The following is a 16,248-nucleotide window of genomic DNA, read 5'->3' as shown; positions in this document are numbered from 1 at the left end:
CCTGCCCACCTCGCCCGAGCCCTTGCCCTGCTTCCTGCCGTGTCACCTTCTCTCCAGTCAAAGCCTGCCCTCCCTCTGTCCCCTGCCCTCTGGCCCTGCTCCCTGCAGAGGGCCATGCACATCCCAGTGCTACGGGGCCAATGGGTAACAGGGAGATGCTCCCACGCACCTATTTGTGCTTCAGCAGAGCCCCCCAGAGCTGTGGGGTGACGAACGGGGGCTTTTCAGAAGCGTCACAGCCGGGATGCGCTGTTCCAGGGACAGGAACGCCGCAGGCCCACAGGCGGAGGAGGGCCAGCTGGGTGGGGGCCGCTCTCTCTTCTGGCTTTTGGCGCAAACAGCTCTTTGGGAAAGAATGCAGGGATGGCTCTGACGGGTGGGACTTGTTTCCGTGGTGCGTGGCCGACATTGGAGGGCGATGGAGCTCCAGGCTGATGGGGAGCAGCCCATCAGGGGAGGGCAGGAGGCTCGGGTGTGGGGGGCGGGGCTGCCCCTCCATCCATCACACCACCTGCTGTCAGGAGCTGGCAGGGGGTTCTGGGCACTGTCACCTGGGGGGCTGTGGGAGGTGCTGCCATGTCTGCGTGTCCTGGCAGCAGCCAAGCCAGACCTGGGTCCTGTGTAGAGACTCAGCTACAAAAAGGGGGAAGGAACACCCTGCCATCCTCCCTCGCTCATCCCTGCTCTGTTCCAAGTGGGACCCGACTTGATGGTGGAGGCCCAGAACGTCTAATCCTGCCCGATGGTGGAGGCCCAGAACGTCTGACCCTGCCTGAGGGTGGAGGCCCAGAACGTCTGACCCTGCCCGAGGGTGGAGGCCCAGAACATGACCCTGCCCGATGGTGGAGGCCCAGAACGTCTGACCCTGCCTAAGGGTGGAGGCCCAGAACATCTGACCCTGCCCGAGGGTGGAGGCCCAGAACGTCTGACCCTGCCCGAGGGTGGAGGCCCAGAATGTCTGACCCTGCCCTATGGTGGAGGCCCAGAACGTCTGACCCTGCCCGATGGTGGAGGCCCAGAATGTCTGACCCTGCCTGAGGGTGGAGGCCCAGAACGTCTGACCCTGCCCGAGGGTGGAGGCCCAGAACGTGACCCTGCCCGATGGACATCAAAGGCCATCTGGCCTCCCTCCTCTCAGTTAACAGAGGAGCAAGATCCCAGTGTCCATCTGGGGTTGAAGAGTCAATATGATGATAGGTTAGCGGAACACCTGCTATGTCCTGGGCACGGTGTTCCCGTGACATGTCACCTCACTGATCCCACAGCAGCCCTGTGAGGGGCACTGGCCCACCACCCCCACAGTGGAGATGGAGGGGTGAGGGGCTCACCCAGGGTCACGAGGTTAAGGAGCCTCAGAGCCGCGGATGAGCACATAGCAGGGAAACCCAGGTCATCGCTCTAGCTCCAGGTCCACCAGCGGCTCCTGGGATGGGAGATGCTGCTGCTGAGGCCAGGGTCAGTCAGAGGGGGTCCAGGATGCTTCCCCTTGGGGGCTCCTGGTTCATTAAAACATGAAGAAATGCCCAAACAGGTGATGTAAGCCGTGGGCTGGACACTGAAGGGGACACTTTCTCATGATTCTGTTCAGAAAATAAGAACTGCACTGATTTAAAGAAAAATCTAGATGCAGGTGCTCTGAGGCACGTGGCCGGGGATGGAGGGCTGGTGACAGTGACGGTGTGGGGTGGGGCCTCGTGAGTAAGTGCGCAAGCTTTGTGGACAGACTTCCTGGGTTCAAATTCCCAGGGAAGCCACTTGAGCATTCTGTGCCTCAGTTTCCCTGCCTGTAGCCTGAGCTCACAGCAGCGTGTTCTTCACGGGCTGGTGTGGGGGGATGAGTGAGCGCGGGTGAAGGCTCTGATCGGGGCGGGGCCACGGGAACGCTCAGGATGCTGCGAGGGTTATTCGTCTGCACAGCCTGCAGTTTCTCTTCCACTCTCCACACCTCATCTGGAGGAAATGCCAACAGTCTAAGATTCAAGCCTCTGTGGAAGGGGGGCCCAGGGCTGGTGACAGGCTCGGGCCCTGGGGACAGATTGCATCCGTGTATTTTACAAAGACTGTGTTTATCTGCGTTTTCCACCTGAACGCTCCAGGGAAGCATTTGCGAGGATGCTGCTCCCAAAACAGCCGTGATGTCGACTGAGAAGCCAATTAGGAATCCATGCGGTTTACTCAGAAGATGGGCCGTTCCAGGCGAGGAGGCGGGAGGTGAAGGGGCGGACGCTGCCCGGCTGAAGGCAAAGTGGGGGACGGGTTTGGTGACGCGCAGAACCCCTGCCCAGAGGCTTGACCTCAGCGCCAGCCTGACCTGCAGGGTGGAGGCAGTGCCCGGCTCTCACACCAGCGTCCCCGTTGGGCACTCTCAGGGTTGATGTGGCAGAGGGTGCAGGACACAACCCCTGGGTGTCTGCGCCCCACCTCCTCCCCCAGCCATCAGGGTGGCCTCCACTGCCCAGGGTGGCTTCAGCATGAACCGGAAGCGGAGTCAGATGGGCCTTGGTTCAGATGCCAACTCTGCCGCCTCCTGGCTGTGTGGTCCTGGGTATACGCACGAGCACCCTGAGCCTCAGTGTCCTCCTCTGTAAGATGGGAATAACTAAGAGCACTTTCCTCCCAGGGTTACCGTGAGGCTTGAAGGAATCATGTTAAGGTGCTTAGCAAATTTCAGTGCTCAGTGAGTACCGTAGTATTATTTCCTCCTGTCAAGGGGAGGACAACGAGCAGCACGCGCACACGTTTACCCTGTGTTACACACATGACATGACATGAAGAGCACAGTGCGGGAACACGGGGGCTCTCGGGATGGTGGCGGTTCTTCTCCTGGGTGGGGCTCATTTTGAACACCTGGTACACAGTCAGGGTCGGCTGGGTGACGCTCGTAACAGCCAGCCTCCCAAGCTGAGAGGCCCCCCAGGCGGGCTGGCTTCTGGCTCAAACCGCAGGTCCACGCAGGTGGCTGGGGCTCTGCTCAGTCCTCTCGCTTGTAAGCCGGGGTCAAGGAGCAGCTGCCCTCCCCGAGGTCATCGCTGCCTGGCAGGAAAAGACGAGCTGGGGACGGGCCTCGCACAGGCAGTTAAGCACCCAGCATGTGGGCGAGGCCATCACTGTGCTCACAGCTCATTGGCCAGAACGGGTCACATGGCCACAGCCACAGGGACCAGCATGTGCTGGGAGGGTGGACACCACGAGTGACTTCCAGAGACTCCAGGGAACCAGAACTCGGGGACTGCCTCCCAGAGCATCATCTGCGGAGACGATGCGCTCCTGCTCCGTCCGAGCCCGCGGGGCAGGAGGGCTGGGCCGGCTGCGTCCCCTCAGTGCAGAAGCGGGTTAAGCAGTAAAGGCCTCGGTGGGCTTGTGCTGGTTCTCCCTCGGCCCCTCCCCCAGATCAGCCCTCTGATAGCACGAAACTCGCCCTGCGAGGAGGTGGAGACGGGATTTGTGTGATTGTGCAGGAATCGTGCTTCTGTCTACGGCTGAATTCCCAGAGAGAAATGTTTGCTGCAGAAAGGGCTTCTGTCTTAATTACAGCGATTAATAAATAATAGTCTCACTGACGGATGTGTGAGTGTATGCGTGTATGTGAGTCTGTATGTGTGTATGTGTGCATGTGAATGTGTATGTGTGTACATGTATGTGTGTGGACGTATGTATATGTGTGTCTATAGTGTCTATACGTGTGTGCATGTGAATGTGTAGTGTGTACCTGTATGTGTGTGTGGATGTATTCATATATATGTGCAGGTGTGTATGTGTGTGTGGATGTACATATATATGTGTATGTGTATGTGTATATGTGTGTATGTGCGTGTGACTTTCTCAAGCCTCCCAAGCTCACACAAACCTCCCCGTCAGTGCCCGCAGCGCTCAGAGGCCGAGTAAACAAACACAGGGCCCCCGGGACCAGACACGGTGAGGGAGCCCGGTGTGGCCGACGTTTCTCATTGCTTCTCTCTTCAGACAGTGAACTCTCGAGTCCTCTTTCTGCAGGACATGGCAGCTTGAGCGCAGAAGGTCCCAGGGTGCAGATGGTTCAGCCTGGCTCCGGATTGCCTTGGTGCTTCCGTCTTGTCCGACGGTGCTCCCACACTTCAAGCCCCCGCAGAAGAGTGGCAGAGGGGCTCATCGCTGGCCTCTTGCTTCACCTTTTTATCTGGTTTCCGCTCTACCCGTCATTGCCCATTCCTGAGGCCAGCCTCCCCGGGCACAAGGGGCCCTTCTCAGAGGCCCACGTTGCAGTAGGAGGGGGGGTCTGTCCCATTAGGTGGGTCTTAGCTCCTCCCCCTGGGGGCCTTCGCTGACCACCTTGCCTGAGGGAGCCCCTGCCTCCTGTGGAGTCACTTCCTGTTCTATCGTGCTGTACTGTTTCCTTCATGGGGTTTGTCAGATCCCTGATCATCTTACTCACGTGAGTATCCGCTGTCTCTTCCCACTAGGAGGCCAGCTCCAAGGGGCAGGGCTGCGGCTGGCCCGAGTCTGAGACTCCAAGAGATAGCACAGTATCGAGAACACAGGGCTCGCTAAGTGTGCACTGAGTGAGCGAGGGTAGGATGAAGGAAGGAAGGAATGAAAACTCATTCTGGTACCAGGACTAGACTCAGCTCAAAACTTCCCTGTCGCATGTCCCATTTCTTTCAAAGCCTGCCACATCTGAGAACCAACAGAGAACTTATTTGTGCTAATGAATATGTATTAGTTCTTTCAAGATGAGATATGCATATTTTCATGAGGACTGTTAGAGACTCAGGCTTGTAATTTGGGGAAGTCACCCCAATAATGAGAGTGTAAAGTGACGGCGATGAGGGGCTGTGGAGATTCAGGGCCTGGGGGCCTGGAGGAGGCATCAAGTCACAGAGTCGAGAAGGCCTCCTGCGTGCAGCGCGGGATGGCAGGGAGCTCTGCAGGGGACTCAGCAAGGACCAGGGCCAAGTTCCAGCTCGGCCACTGCCTGTGGGTCTCACGCTGGGGAGTCTCTCCCTCCTCCTTGGCCTCAATGTTCCTATTTGTGAATGGGGATCGTGACCCCACCTGACAGGGGTGCCAGGTTCAGATGACATGAATGTCGCTCTGGTGCCTTGTAAATTACAGTCTTTGCCACCAAATAGAAGGGATTATGGTAATGAGCAAAACTGTCCCTACCTGTCACAGATGGGATATTTTTGGCTTCAAGAGACAGAACACTCCCAAACAAGTAGCTAAGTAATAGAGACAGTCTATTACTTCGTAAGCCAAGGAATCAGGGGGTCTTCCAGGCAGCTCTCGGCTCGGCGGGCTCATCGAGGACCAGGTTCCTTCCAGCTCCCCGCTGAGCTGTCTGCTCCTCACAGGCTGTCACCCGGACGGCTGCAGGAAGGCTGCGCAGCTCCAGGCATCGCATCCGATGCGACCTCGCCGGGAGGCAGAAGGAGAAGGGGATGTGTTTCTTCCTTTTGCCTCTTTAGAGGACCAGAAACCTTTCCCAGAAGCCCCAGCAGATTTTCTCTCATGTGCCTTCGGCCACAATTGCATCCCGTGCTTGCTCCTGGACCAGTTGCCAGCGGAGGAGATGGGCTGATGGTGGGTGGCCAGTGGTCCTCCACCAAAGAGGTACACCCCCTGGGGACACGTTGGAAATAGGGGGTGTTTTGGCTTGTCTCAATGATCGGCGACCTTCCTGGCATTTAGGAGGGAGGGGCCAGGCATGGTGAATATCCTACATTGGGTAGAACAGTCTACACAAGACAGACGGGGCACTCACATGTGTGAAGAGCCATTTTAATCATCTTAGCCTAGAACCTATGTCAACTTTATATCAAAACAAAATATGTGTGCGAGATTTTAATGTGTACTGAATGCACTATTGATATTCAAGTGTCTCTTTCATTTTTCTGCCCTTCTGTTGTGGGGCGACTCTGCTCCTACTCTCACACCCAAACTTATTCTCCAGATGTCGGCAAGGATCTAGCTATCCATCGTGTCTCCTCGTGTCTGTGCCTGCTCATTTGCATACTGAAATATGACTGATTTTATGACAAATTATTTTCCTTTTATTTCCTTTTTGTAATCCACTTAGAGCATTATAATGGATTTTTAAGTACATGTGATGTTGTAGGTAAATTATTTATGACTTTCATTGCAGGGCGGTAGAGAGGTCATTAAGGATATTTCTTCTTTTGAGAGGTCGTTGAGTCCACCAGGATTGACACCACTGGCTTGAATCCATCAAGATTCACATCCTGGGGCTGGGAAGAGGGCCTGCGATCTGAAACTCGTGACTTCCTGGTGCCAGAACCACGTCAGAGTTGAGTGGAGATTGAAAGCCAGGAGTCGCTATGGGCGAGGCGCCCGTGGAGTCAAACGTATGGCCTGAGCACAGCCCCTGAGCTGCCATGAGTCACAGTGGGTGTCTGGGAAGGAGCTCCATGGAGAGGCCTCAGGGCTCAAAGAGGCCCACTGAGGCACGGCTGGGTCTGCCTTTAGCCCTGAGACGTGATAGTGGAACCCACCACACTCATGGCCTGCCACCTGTTGGTCATAGAACTGCATCAGGTTACGACTGGGAGAGAATTCGCTGGTGGGAATGAAAGATCAGTCTATCTCTGAGCACAAGGCAGAGAAGACAGCGGGTGGGCGAGGCGCGACCAATACCCAACCAAGATGGATGGTTCAGGAAGAGGCCTCTTGAGGCAATGCCCCACGTTCATTCATTCATTCATTTATCCAGCTGACATTTACTGAGCATCTATTGGATGCCAAGAATCATGTTCCAGATGTGAAGGTTTGGTGACATCAGGCCTGAGTCTGCCCTATGGGGCTTCTCATTAGCCCAAGATGTGGCTTATGAGGAGCTGGACAACTGGGTCTTCTGTTTAAAGGAGGTTTAACTGGAGACAGAGGCTAAATTTTGACAGTTGCTTTATTACAAATTAAAAAATAAAATAGAATTCCAAATGCTTGGCCCTTACCCTTAAAATGTTTTTATTAATCCATCCCAAATATATTTATTGTGCATCTACTATGTGTCTGCTCTCATTGTGGGCGTTGGAAATCACACAAACATCGAAATAAAGGAAGAGGAGCCAAAGAGAAGCAAGTAGAACTAAGTAGAGGCAGCCTCCTGCAAGGTCTCCCTACAAGGTTATGACAAGGTCTCCTCGCAAGCGGCTACCTATGCCCCTCAAACGCCACCCCAACCGCCCTTGTTGCTACTAAACGAGGGTCAGATATCAGCACGTTCCAGGGGGACAAGAACAAAGTCTGACCTGGGAGGAAGCAACATAAGCAGCAAAGTGACTGCAGGACTTTGCTGAGTGGCATTGGCAGGAGAACGTGCAGGAAGAGATTCTGAGAGGCTCAGACTAAGGAGGACAGGATGTCACACGGGGTCAAGGTGAAGTTTTGATACGGGCGCACTTAGTAGGGATTCTAATTTAATGGTTAGCTCACTAGGCTGGAAGGGGCTGTTTACTTGGTTGGTGACCACACTTGGTCTCAATGGCGGCCCTCATTTAATGAGGTTGGGATAACAGAATGTTCCTTGCAAAATGCAAAGGAAGAAACCCAAAGGCTTAGGGACATCAGGATGTTGGAGTGACTTTATCACGAATGATACACGCAGCCACTCCTTCTACTGCACCACGTGCTCCAAAAGGGTCTGGTGACACTCTGTTCACTAAGGCATCGAGGGACATGGTAGTGAGGGGGCACCTGTGTCCTTGAAAATCCATAAGTAGCTGTTCTCAGTAGGCAAGACGTGATGGTGGAGATGCCAGAGGGAGATGCCAGAGGGAGACACCAGATGGGAGACGTCAGTGGGGATGAGGACAAGTGACAGCATTTATCCCCCAAAGACGAGATGGGGCTGCTTACCAGATTTTCCAAGAGAAACGAAGAGGTAATCAGAACGTCTCAGGAAACCTTTTCATGGCTTATTCATCATGGTGTTCTTAGAAATGAAATAGATGGGCAATGAACTGTAATGTTATTGGAATTATATAACAGAAAAAGATCTGGCGGCCGGGAACCACCACAATGGCGAGTAATGGCCTCTTGTCTAATTGTTTTTAGAGAGATCAGGTAATAAATGGAATTTTGACCCAAGTTGAAATCACAGTGGACCCGTAGGTCTGTAGATCCACCTCATGCTGTTTCCCAAGTTCCTTTGCAGCTGGATGGACTCATGGACAAAAAGCCATTAGAGTAGTAAGACCTAAATGCAGCCCTATGGTAACTTCCTTCCTAGCCGGGAGAGGATTTTTGGGTGAACTGCAGAGACTAGCGACACCTCAAAGACTTGAAAGGCGCAGGGCTGGGGGGTCCAATCACGTCTCCATTTAACTTGCCTGTTTGGCCTACGCAGAGGCAGATGGTTCTTGGAGAATGACTGTGGATTACTACCAACCTAATCAGATGGTGCCTTCAATCGTAGCTGCCGTTCCAGACACATTATCTTAGCTTGAGCATCTCAGCAAACGCCCTGACACCTCGTATGTAGCTGTTGACCTGGCAGATGCTGTATTTCTTCTAGACCAATTTGCAAGGACTGTAGGAAGCAGTTTGCTCTTACTGCTCACGGTGTTGCCTCAAGCCCGCGCCAGCTCTCCTGCTTTTTGCCACAATAGAGTCTTCAGAGATTCTTGATCTTGTTTTCATTGTAACAGACATCACACTGGTCCACGACGTGGTTGACCTTTTGCTGTTTGGACCCAATGGGAAAAAAAGTAACAAGTACCTTAAAAGCCTTAGTTAGTCAGTCAAATGTGAACCATAATCTTGGTTCCAGTCTGTATGAATGAGAATCCATTCAGGAGACACAAACCATGCCAGTTATTTTAACAACAATCAAAAGACTATATACATAATTGTTAATTAGGTATTGAAGACTTGAAATGCAAAGAGACAACACTAAGCCAGAGACTGGCACACTGTTGTTCACAGGTGGGCTGTCTGTCTTTGTAAATAAAGTTTTATTGGCACACAGCCGTGCCCATTTGTCTACACGATGTGTACAGCTGCTTTCACACTGCAAGGGCAGAGCTGAGTAGTTGCAACAGACGCCATATGGCCTGCAAGCTTAAACTACTTATTATGCGGCCCTTTCTATGTGACCAGAAAAAATTCGCCAACCCCTGCACTGAGGTGTCACGAGGGTGGCCACTGAGGGAATCAGCTTCCACTTTAGGGCTTGGGCACAAAGGGAAGAGGTTGTAATGCTAACACAACAGCCTGGAAGGGGGAGCTTGCAGAACTCGCCCTGTGGGGCTGAGAACCATCCAGCACTGTCTGGTGGGTGCCGGTATGTTTGAGGGCACTAAGGTGACATTGACTGGGACCGTGAAACAAACAGGAAGAAGACGCGAAACAGGGACAGGAAGCAGACAGGAAAGAGCAAACCCTCCTGCCCTCCTCCGTGTCTCCCCCCAGTGCCCTGCATCAGCAAAGCCCAACAGGGAGCGGAACAAGGGCGAAACGTGATTTGCGAAGACGGAACCCGTACCAAAAAGTAGCACCTAGAAGAGCGAATTTTCAGCCGACAGCCAATAGCTCAAGAACCGGTCAGAGGAGCAAGGTGGTCCTTTCTTACTCATCTCCAGGCAGATGAATTTAGAGATGGATGACAGGGTGTGTATTACGTAGGAATGTCTTGCTGATTGTAAATTCCATGCTCAGGCTCAGTTTCCTCATCTGTAAAATGGTAGCAAATATAACAATAACGATGGTAGTAAAAATAATAATACATCTGTTAATGAATATGTTTGGTTGCATTCAGTCCTGACACCTGACGCCAGAACCCAGGACACCCATGGCTGGCGGGCGGTGGTGGCCAGATCTGCATGGATTTATGGCTCTAACAACCAACACCAGCATCTGAGAGGGGCTGTTGTCACCCGTGCCCACTGTTGCAGTCTTGGGTCTGACCATGTTATCCGGCTAATGTTACTGTCCCTCTCCCAAGTCACTTGCTGTTTCACTCACTTCACAGGCCTTAGGGTTGTCTGAGCTGGCCCAGGCAACAGAAGTCTTTCCTGGCTGTTCTCTCTAAGCACCCTGAGTTAGGGCCTTGTCCATTTTGGTCTCTGCTGTTTCCCCAGAGCATAGATCAGAGCCTGCACACGGAAGGTGCCCAACAAAGCTTCTGTTCAGAACGGCATTTAATCCTCAACCACCTGGTCTGGGAGGTTTTGTTATCCTCAGTGACAGGGAGGACATTAAAGCCCAGAGGGGTTAAGTAACCTGTCTGATGTCACAAAGCAATGAACGTGCACAGCTAGGTTTCAAAGTCAGATCTCTGTCGGGTGCGCTTGCTGTGACCCTGAGCATCCTGCTTTCCTGCCTCGCCTTCCAGGGGCCTTTCTCAGGCCAGATTGCCCCCAGTTCACAGAGGACCAGTGCCTCCCCGCCTCACCCCACCCTGACAGCAGACTAGTTTGCCTGAAACAGAAGTCCATTGTCCTTTTCATTCTGATAATTGAACGAAGGACATAAATCCAACAATACGTGTGTGGTCAACTGCCCCATTTTGTTTCCCTAGGAAGCACATTTACGGGGCCTCCACACTCGGGGGGGTTATTTCCCCATAGCTTATAGTATCAAGGCTCCTTTATTTTCCCCCAATAAATCTAATTTACATGGACTGGTCGATCAAGCTGTTTCATCCCGGCCAGAGGCCGTGAATCATTCACAGTGCTTTCAGAAACTTGAGGAGATTAAGGTTTTGCATAATGCAAATCGGAAGAGAGGATGTTTGCTCCACCTCACTGTGGATGCAATTAGAGCAATGAACGCCAGAGAAATTCATCTTCCAGGGACAGAGAAAGGTCTGCTTGGTATGCAAAAGAGCAGAGTTATTTGCAACACAGGGGCCTGGAACTTGGTTAGCAAAGAACCCCTCGACTGTTTGATTTGCAGCTTTAAAGAATTTAAGGATGAATAAAACATTGAATAAATTTTCAAATAACCCTTGTCAGACAGCATAAGATCTAAGCATTTGAGGGGGAGCAAAAAGGAAGACGATACCCGTGACAGCCCAGCTCCAGGCCCCGCGAAACTGCCTCTGGTTTTGAATCCTTTATACTACCTGGAATTTTCTCCTAGCCACTCTCTCCCTCTCTTAATCCCATCAGTCCCGACTCATGTCCCCTCCTCCAGGAAGCCCTCTCTGCTTGCCCCAGCCCCCTTACTCCAGCGTCTTTGTCTGACCTCCCGATCGTTCATTCATTCAGCAAGTATTTACTGGTCATCTGTGATGTGCCAGCCGCTCGCTGTTCTAAGACCATGGGCAGGATCAGCCAATAAGACGGCCCCAATCCCTGCCCTCCTGGAGTGACGTTCCAGTGGGGAGTGAGAGCCGATAAACAAAACAGAGACGTTATTCTTATAGCAAAAGATACTAAGTGCTGCGGAGAAAAGAAAGCCAGTGGGGTGAGAGGATGGGAAATGGCAGGAGTCAGGGCCGGTCTGCAGTTTCAGACCAGGTGGTCAGAGGCCCTGGGATGCTGACGTCATACAGACGCCTGAAGGAGGGCGGGGCGGGACATGAGCCACACCAGGGAAGAGTGTTCCAGGAGCAGGAAAAGCAAGTGTCCTGGGGCAGCCTGGGGCAGGAGTAAGTGCAGGGAGAATGGTAGCAATGAGTCCAGACAAGGAGCAGGGCCAAGGTCATGCAAAGCCCATTCATTTATTCTTTCGTTCTTCCATCCATTCACTGGCCTAAGCTATTCATTCACTCAACAAACGCTTTTGTAGCTTGACTCTGTGCCAGGACTTGCTGTTCCAGAGCCTGGGGATCCTGCAGCAAACGTGAATGGCAGAGTCCCTGCTCTCATGAGGCTCACATTCTGGGGGGAAAAGACAGAATGAGCAAATAAACAAAGAAGGTTATTTCAGAGAGTGAGCAGGACACATAAGAGAGTGACGAGATAGCGCAGGTGGGCGGGGAAGTCCGGTCACCACTGGCTTCCGGGAGATCTCAGGCCTGAGAGGACACACTGATGACCACACCCTTTGAGCCAGGCCGTGCCAGAAGCTCCCAGAACCTTCGAGAATGAGGCCTCCAACTACCTTTGAGCAGGGACTGTTATCACCCCCACCTTCTGACTGGGGAGCACCCTGCGCATTTGTTGAATGGACGGGTCAACAACGGAATGAACAGTGGGGCGCCCCCCCTTCTCCGCTGCCCCCGGGTCTTGTGAGGGCACAGAGGAGGCCTTGTGAGTGCCAGGGCTGGAGTCTTTCCCTCAGGGGCTGTTTCCTCTTGGTCCCAGCAGCAATGCCCTGCTCTGCTCTTCACCTTGGGGGTCTGGGTGTTGCTTTAAAATGGAAGACCCCCCACTCACCGGGCTGCTGGACAGTCTGGCTCTCTGGTGTTCCCATCCTGTGGCCTCAGAGAGCAGGGGGAGGGGAGAAAACAGGTGGAATTGTTGAGGGTAGAGGATGCACAGGGCTCTGAGGGATGGAGGCCACAGGAGGGAGAGGCGCCAACCACAGGCCGTTGTCCAGGGCTGCTCCAGGCACCTGGTGTGGACATGGCCTCGCATCCTCACTGCCTGGCCAGGCTGGCTTGGCGGACTCCGTCTTGCTGTCTCAGCCATTTTCATGTGAAAGGCGGGTGGCACATGACTTGGGGGTCTGGGGGCTGCCATCTGCTCCCGGGAGCGCATGGTGCTCAGAGCCACATGTCCTGGACAGGAGCAGAGGGGCACTGGGGCGGAGGGTCAAGGGGGGAAGGAAGCAACAGAAGGCGCTTTTTGGGCGGCTCAGGCAGAGGGTGGGCCGGGAAGGGCAGGGCTGTCCTGGGCTGCTGCCGCCATCTGTGCCCACCCCTCCGAGGGGGTTCTGGGCTTGGCCCAGCTCAGATGCACCCCTCCCCGCCAGAACCAGGCTGCTCCTGGGCGGCGGGCCCTCAGCCCTTCTCAGCTGGCAGCCCCAGAGCAGCCTCTGAACCAGCTCCCTCTGCTCCCAGGTCTACACAGCAGGCCATGCTGCCTCAACCCCTAGGAGGCCAGAGTGTTGGGGACGGTCCCCAGGCTGCACCTGCTCGTGGCCAGGAGACTGCCGCCCTGGGAGACTCTTCAGTACTGACCCCCCTGACCTGGATGCCGGGACCCTCCAGCCAGAGGAGGCCCAGGACGAGGGTGCAGGGAGGGGCTCCCCCGGGGAGCGAGCAGGACGGGATGGGTCCAACTCTGTCAGTGCCGCTGCAGAGTCTGCAGGTGTCTCTTCCTGCAGGGACCCCGAGCACTGGGGTCGCTCTCCGCTGGGTCCAGAAGCCCCTGGTCAGGACGACCTGCTGCCTCACCGCAGATGCCTCTCTGCAGCCCGCATCCCAGGACTGACTTCAAAGTGGTTCCCTTTTCTTGTTTTAGTGGAAACTTCTGATGTCAGGCTCTTCTGTCACAGCTCCCTTTTTGAGCTGTTTTAAGGGTTGGAGAGGAGGCAGGCTGTTGGGGACAAATATATATCTGAACAGCTGCCCACATCAGGCAGAACTCACAGGAGCATCTTCGGGGGCTGTCTGGTGCCTGGGCAGGAGGGTCATTTGCACACACGCTTGCACCCTCAGACGTGACGTGCAGGGCCTGGACAGTGGCTCCTGCAGCTCCCCGCCCCTGGCATGCCCCCCCCTCCCCACCCCATGACCCTGGCCGGAGCTCACGCAGAGGGAATGCGGATATCCTGTTTGTGATTAAAAAGTAATTGAATTATCCCCTGAAAATGAGGGTCCAGAGTTGACACTGAATTGAATTCTAGCTGCATGTACAGCGTCTCCCCTTCCTGCTCCTCAGGAAGTTGGGAGGGTGGAGGGAGAGAGGCCCCAAGAGGAAGTGCCCCAAAGCTCTGGGGGAACACACAGCCTGGGACCCCCCAGATCCAGAGCCCCCGAGGATCTGGACGAGACCTGGAGGAGCAGAGTTACAACCAGACTGTGGGGTTGGAACCGGCTGTGCTACTCGCCAGCTGTGTGGCCGTGGGCGAGTTTCTGAACCTCTCTGAGCCTCACTTTTCTCCCATGGAAAATAAGGATGATGATGGTCCCTCCCTTGTAGGGTGTGGGGAGGATTCGACAGGCTCCTTGAGGTCTTGACTCAAAAGCTGCTTCTGAGTGAGCTGTCCCGGCCACCCCGTTAAAAGTCCCAGTCCAGCCCCTCCCCACCTCCTCTCCCCCTCCCCCTCACTTCCCTTGATGGCACTTAATCCACCATCGAGCACTCCCTGAGATTTAGTTCTCTTTCACTCTTTGTCCGGCTTCCACCATGGAAACTAAGTCCTTGAATAAAGGGATTTTTGATGTTTTGCTCATGGCTTTAGTCCTGGAGCCCACATAGTTGCTGGTACATAGTAGGTGCTCAGGAAACACGTGTTTGAGTGAAATAATGAATGAGTGAGTGAGCGAATGAATGAATGAATGAGGTGTGGAGCCCTGCGAGAGGTGGCAGCACATAGTGGGCTCTATAGGAGTGTTAGCCAGTGCTGCCCATCAGATCCTGCTGCACATCTCTATCCTCTCCTTCCATTCACTTACTCAGCAATTATCCATCGACCGCTAAGTGCCTGTGCCGTTTCTAGGAACCGCGTGAATTCAGTAGTGGGGAAAAAAAGCTTTAAATTCCTGCCCTCTCGGAGCGTATATTTCAGAGACAGGAGACAGATACTGAACCAGTAAATGATTAAATATAAAATACAACGTTAGATCGGGATAAATCTTAGGAAGAAAAATATGTCAGGGGAAGGGGCCGGGAGTAATGGGTGCTATGTCAGCAAGGGAGGACGAGGGGACTCTGCGGAAGGGGACCCGTGAGCAGAGACCTGGGAATGGGGAGGATCCAGGCAGATACGGGGGCGGGCGGAGGCTCCAGGAGGAGCGCAGAGCAGGGCAAAGGCCCGGTGGGCACCGCCAGGAGTGGGAGGAGCTGCAGGGCGGGTGTGGAGGGCGCCACGTGGGCGGAGAGGAGGGGGAGGCGAGGTCGGCCCCTGCGGCGCCGTGGCCCGGGCGAGGGGGGTTGGGCTTCTACTCCCAGCGAGATGGGAGCGGGATGTCCCGGCACAGCAGGGACCTGAGCGGGGCTTGAAGTCTCCCTCGCGCCCCGCGTGGAGAGAACTGCGGTGATGGGGAGACGGGGAGCGGGGAGGGTGTGACGGGGCGGGGCCAGGGCAGGTGCGGGGAGGTGGGACACGGGCCGGTGACACTGTGCAAAGCAGGAAAGAAGGGGTCCGGGCAAAAAAAGTGTGTGCGCAGGTTCTTGTTTCGTTTTCTTTGTTCCGCCTTACAAGCAGCATCGTTTTCCGGAGACAAAGTTCTCCCAGGAGCCCAGGACACGCCCCTCGCACCCATTGGTCAGACGTGGTCACCCCCCGCCAATCACAGGCGAGGGGTGGATCCCACACCTGGCAGAGCCCCTCATGGTCCCGGGACCCGGCATGTGGCTTCAGATAGGGCCGGGGTGTCAACTGGGCGGTGGGAGGGCGCAGGCAGAGGGAGTGACCCCGGCGGGGGCCGCAGTCTCAGCTCTAGGCCGCGTGAGCTGCTGTGCCCGGGCCTGCAGCCCTTAGAGTGGGGCCAGTGCCCCGGGACCTGTTAGCAGGATGACGCGGGGCTGTGGGCGCCGAGCTCAGCCCGCGCTGGGCACAAAGTTCGAGATCAGGCAGGAGGCCGCTGTGGTTGCCAGAGCGAGCAGGGGAGCTGGAGGGGATGAAGCCACAGCGACAGTGGGGCCGGACCCTGTAGGGCCTCCAGGCATTTGCAGATCACAGAATGAACTGTGGCTCCTATTAATTACCTATAATAGAGATTGAAAAGTCAGAATGCCAGCTTTCGGGGCCCAGCTGGTGGCAGAGCAGAACCCAGGTCTTGGCTCCCCTGGGGTCCTCTTCTTCGCACACTCCACCTGCCCCTCCTGCCTCCTGCAGAAGCCTCCGGGCTGCTCTGCTGGGCCCTGGAGCACAGGTTCCTGGAGCCAGGATCACAGAGGCCTTGCGAGAAGCCTGGGCAGTTCAAGGCCCCTTTGACCGACACTCTGATCAATACCCTGTCAGCTGAAGCTTCCGGCAGGGGCCTGGTTCTCAGACCTGGGCTCTTAGGACAAGGGCTGTGGTAGGAAGGGACATGGGGGACGTGGCTTCCTGGATGCCCTGCTGGTGGGTGGACGCAGGTCTCTGAATGTGGCTGTGACGTGGGCCTCATCAGTTACAGCAGAGAGTGCCAGTGTCTGCAGGTGAAGGAGGCCAGGACCACAGGGCACAGCTGGAGCGGCTGCTTATGCAGTGGGC

General features: G+C 54.9%; 1 long non-coding RNA gene across 2 annotated transcripts; it reads right to left on the bottom strand.

The window, feature by feature from the left end:
- Window positions 1–6,884: 6,884 nt before the first annotated feature.
- Window positions 6,885–10,208, bottom strand: LOC139078135 (uncharacterized). Of its 2 annotated transcripts, XR_011530934.1 has the most exons (4): window positions 9,958–10,177; window positions 9,479–9,666; window positions 8,325–8,677; window positions 6,885–7,927 (listed from the first exon to the last, which is right to left on the bottom strand). It is a non-coding gene; the product is annotated as an uncharacterized lncRNA (long non-coding RNA). The 2 variants fall into 2 exon arrangements; XR_011530933.1 differs by having other exon boundaries at window positions 7,901–8,677; window positions 9,958–10,208.
- Window positions 10,209–16,248: the final 6,040 nt, after the last annotated feature.

The sequence above is a fragment of the Equus przewalskii genome, chromosome 21 (genome assembly GCF_037783145.1).
Source record: "Equus przewalskii isolate Varuska chromosome 21, EquPr2, whole genome shotgun sequence".
Lineage (NCBI taxonomy): Eukaryota > Metazoa > Chordata > Mammalia > Perissodactyla > Equidae > Equus > Equus przewalskii.
Note: the sequence above shows the minus strand (reverse complement) of the source record. Positions and strands in the feature narration are given on the sequence as shown.